Source organism: Erpetoichthys calabaricus, chromosome 11 (assembly GCF_900747795.2).
Source record: "Erpetoichthys calabaricus chromosome 11, fErpCal1.3, whole genome shotgun sequence".
Classification (NCBI taxonomy): domain Eukaryota; kingdom Metazoa; phylum Chordata; class Cladistia; order Polypteriformes; family Polypteridae; genus Erpetoichthys; species Erpetoichthys calabaricus.
In genome coordinates, this window is record NC_041404.2 from 83549688 (window position 1) to 83554602 (window position 4915).

Sequence of the window (4915 nt, forward strand, 5' to 3'; positions counted from 1 at the left end):
TGTGTTTAATTTATCATAGATATTAATAGAGATATTTATAAATGATCTTTCTGTAAAACTGATAGCAAGGGTAGGATTAAGGCTTGCACTGAAAGAGTGTGCCCTTGTTCAGATGGTATCAAAATACAAGAGAAGGAATGGAAAAGATTTGTTTAAAGAAGTAAAATGCAAAAACAAAAAAAAGGGAGAAGAGAGGAAAGGAAAAGAACATCCGTTTGTTTTTGTAATGAATCAGGGCTGTGCTGCAGATTTTGTCTTGCAAACTGGGTCTCAGGAGGAATGAAAATAATTTGGTCACGGCAGTGGGAGATTGTGGGGGGTGGAGGTGGTTGAGGGGGGTTGATTTCGAGCGGCTTGCTGTGGTGAGAACACGCTTGACACTTCATTCCTTTCCAGTTAATGCAGAGAGGACTGGAAAATGTTAACCCTGTAGGCATGAGATTGCTACTTCTTTCACCACAGAGATGCACGTTTAATGAGTCACGTTTAAAAATTCGGTTGTATTGTAAAGCAGACAAAAAGTAAAGCACAAAAGTAAGATTTTAAGTATTTAGAACATTGTAAAATATATTATGAGTACTAAGAATAAAATTATCAGTATTTTATTAGAACTGAAACTGAAGTGACTTATGCACAGGCTAAATATTTTTTCAGTTCTGTGTGACAAAACCATTTCTATAATGTATCTTTAAATATAACGGGTTGAGTTGCTGGGATGTGTTATTTTCACTATAAAAACTGAACACAGTTCCACTGTTCTCCAGAAGAGGGCTTTTGTTTCACTGAACTATGTGAAGAAAATACCTCTCAGAGACAGCACATTTTGAAAGTGTGCTTATTTCAGTTTCCACTTTGAGTAAAGAAACTAAAACTGAAAAAAAAAATCGCAAATCTGTTCTGCTGAATCAATCTGCTAAGACCAAACAGTTTTTCTTAAAGAGAATGGCAGTGCAGAACAATAATATCTGGTTCAAAAGCTTCAAAGGGTATTCCAGTAGTATAGTAAAATGTGGTCATTTGGATTTCAGCTGTCTTATCAGTGGTTATATACTGTAATAACAGTAAATGTACAGTGAGCGTGATCATTTAGATTTGGAGCATCAGCAACAGACATGAATTAATCTACCTAATGGAGAAAATACCAACAACTCCCATCCCTAGATCGCTTAGTGCCAGCTGTCAAATTGCTGTGACTATGTGAGGGCTTGAAAAATGTATGGCAGCACGAACATGGCCCTCTTCCCAAAGCAAGGCCAGGTGTTTGCTTTGCTTTGAAGTAGAGTCTGTATTTTACAAAATCTACAGTTCTCTGCAGCCGCTTCAAACACAATTAGATGCCAGCAGTGCTGCTGTTCACTCTGCCCAAGGCATCCTGGCATAATTTGCTGATCACTAGGCACCTTTGCAGTCTGTGGACCATCCTGCATAGTGGCAGGAATTCCATGGAGAGACATGACTGGGCACAGAACACCATTGCTTTGCAGCCTGAGGTAGCTAGAGACCTGTCTTCAGGATTAATGAGCAAAACTGCCTGCAGATGTGTACGAGACGTGCATAGAAAATGTGGTATAGGACTGGAAAATAAAAAAAGTAACCCTGGTGATCTACTTGGTGCTATAGGCTGTTTCAAATTATTATTATTATAGACACAGACAGGGATTTCAATAATATTTCATTACAGTGTTAGTCTGTATGGCAAAATGCAATAACGGTTCAATATGTGAAAAGACATTTAATTTAACGTGTATGTCATATGATTGTGCTATTGTCATTATATAAGAGGCAAGCATGAGTCATTTGTTGACTATTTGTCACTCAAATGTCATGCAACTCGAGTCAGCAGAAGTGTTTTCAAATGCTTTACTATTGTAAGAGTACAATGTGGCATAGCAATGAGGGGTCTGCAGTGTTTCACTTTGTGCAAGCATTAATACGTCATACATTAAGGTCATGATGACTAATATTTGTTTGCAGACTGACCTGGTGTCAACAGAATCTGTGCAAAACTGTTTCTATTTATGACTGTAAAGAGAAGTAAAGATTTTATAGTTTAGGGTAAAGCATTACCATTCTGATGGTGAGGCCATTATGCTATGTGTGTATGGAGCCATTTTTAAAATTAAAGCAGTCCTCCCTAGCCTGTGAAGTCCATCCATCCATTTCTCATCACATACATGATGAGGGAGAGATGGAGCCAACAATGTGCACAAGGTCCATGACAGGGCACATCCGTCCACACACCTATTTGGATTCATACTTAGCAAACTTAGAGGCATTAATTAAAAAAATGCACATCTTTTGTATCTTAAAGAAAACCAGTTCTGCACAAAGAAATTCCATGTGGATACAAGGGGAATATGCTAACTCCATTTAAGTAGCAGTCATGAACTGCACTCCGGTCCCTAGAATTGTGAGGCCACTGCAATAGTCACTGTTCCCCAGACTGTGAAGCATTTTGAGTAAATCATGTGATTTACAAAATTTAATAAGCTATTTTTTTAAATTGGAAGCATACCATTTAGAAAAGGTAATAACAACCTCAGTTTTGAGCATCATTGATACATCGTGAATGGAGGCTGTGGTTGCAGCTAAGCAGATTGAATTACTGGGCTTTTTTCCAAGACTAACTGTCCAGGGCTGTTAAAATATTAAATGCTAAAATTTATCCATTCCCTTTAATATTAACTAAAATGGATTTATAAGGATCTTTAGCAATTTGATTTTTTTTTTATAATAAAACTTCTCTTGACCATTTTCAAAAATTCAATTTAAATGCATTTTTATTGTGCCCTACATTATTACAATAAAGCAGAAAGAAGCTCAAAGGGGGAGAGTGAATATTTTTACAAAGTAGCTATTGTATTTACATGCTGTATATATCTAGGAAAGCTGAGCTATATGGTATCATTGTTCATAATTGCTCTCTTTAAAAAATAACTAAGTCAAAGATTTAAAATGAGGGAATAATTAAGATGATTTTGTTAAAAAATAGATGGATAGATGGTTGGATGGATGGATGCTTGGACAGATTACAGAAAGTACGTCTATCATTATTGGACAGCATTGTTTTAATTTAGATTTTCAAAAAATAGTCCTAAGTACAAAACACCATTTGTTTTTTCTTGTACGGTGCTATGTTCATTAAAGTAAACCAGCTCAGAGGACATTTAATTTTTATTTTATATTCAAAACACTTTACTACCAGTATCTCCACCATACAATTGGACTTGGGATTAGTTTGATAATATAAAATACTTAACAATATAAACACCAGACAAAAAACAGAGTTAGCACCAGGAATGTGCTAAGATTACAACAATAGGTTCAAGTTCTCAGTGGAGTGCAAACTGAGCAAGAACTATTTTTAATGACTAGGAAGTGGTAGGAAAGGAAGGGAGTTACACTGGAGTGTGATTATTAAGGAGTTGAATGACTACAAAAAAGAAGCTCTGAAGTTGACACATATTCCAAGTGGAATTGGACCTATGCTATCTTTGGGAAGATGATTTGGTGAATAAATAACTGCCAGGATGAACAGAGTCTGTAGGAGTCTTCCTAGTTCTATTCTTAATTCGGGTTATGAACAAGTCGTATGTTTAAGGAAGTTGACAGTCAGTGATCTTCTTGGCAGATTGAACCACTGCTGTAGCTTGGTCTTGAACAGTGATAGAAAAAGTCAGAAACATTCCTGATGATTCCTGAATAGAATTTAGTGAGTACAGATAGAGAAATAAAGAGTTTCTTCATGTGACATAGGAGAAACAGTCTCTGCTGTGCTTTCCCAGTAATGGGGTTAATGTTCTTGTCCCATGTAGGGAATGATGTTCACCAAAAACTTAAAAAGATTCCACCATGGACACAGCCAGGCCATAGATTTCTACAGAGACACATGCAAGAGGGTGTCTGATGATGCCATTCAAGGTTATTATAAGCACACAGACAGTCCACCACTCTACAGTAGCTGATTACATCATCATTAGAGATAAGACCCACAATTGTTATATTGTCAGCAACTTTTGCAATTTTAAATAACTTACCTAAAGACATACAGTCATTAGTGAAACGTGAGAACAAGATGGGTGATAGAATGCAACCCTCGGGAGCACCTGTGCTGATACACATGTGATCAGACAAAAAGGGGCCCAGTCTTACATACTGCTTCCTCCCTGTTAGAAATCTAATAATTCACTGAAAAATAACAGGGTTTTCAAGCAATTGTGGGACTATAGTGTTGAAGTTGGAACTGAACTGATTTTCACAAACATGATTCTAATAGTGGCATTAGGAGGATCAAAATGTTTAAGAATGTGAATGAGGCACTAATTGACTGCATCTCCAGTTTATCCAAGTTGTTGTGTAGGATAACTTTAAGAGATCAAGGAAGACATGAAGTGGGCCATTATCAAATACTCCCAACATTTTCATAACTACTGAGTGACTGTTCTATATTCATTAAGGACTCCAAGAGTTTGGCATCATCACTGTACCCAGTACATGGAAGATGCGGAGTGGTGGCTCTGAGGCTAAGGATCTGCACTGGCAATCGGAAGGTTGCCGGTTCGAATCCCGTAAATGCCAATAGAGACTCTGCTCTGTTGGGCCCTTAAGCAAGGCCCTTAACCTGCAATTGCTGAGCGCTTTGAGTAGTGAGAAAAGCGCTATATAAATGCAAAGAATTATTATTATTATGATGTTATCTTAAAATACTGTATCATTTTTTTTCATTAAACTGTTGTGATAAAATATCAGGCAGCAGACCGGAAAAGGTTCTGGGATGGCCACCCCATATACTTAAAAATCAGCAGAGCAAAAAAAAAAACACGTTTTACAAAGCAGAGTTCACAATTGAACTGGCTAACAAACTGAGACTGCTCTATAAATATTGTTTGTAGGAAGAAGAGGTGGAGTCAGGACA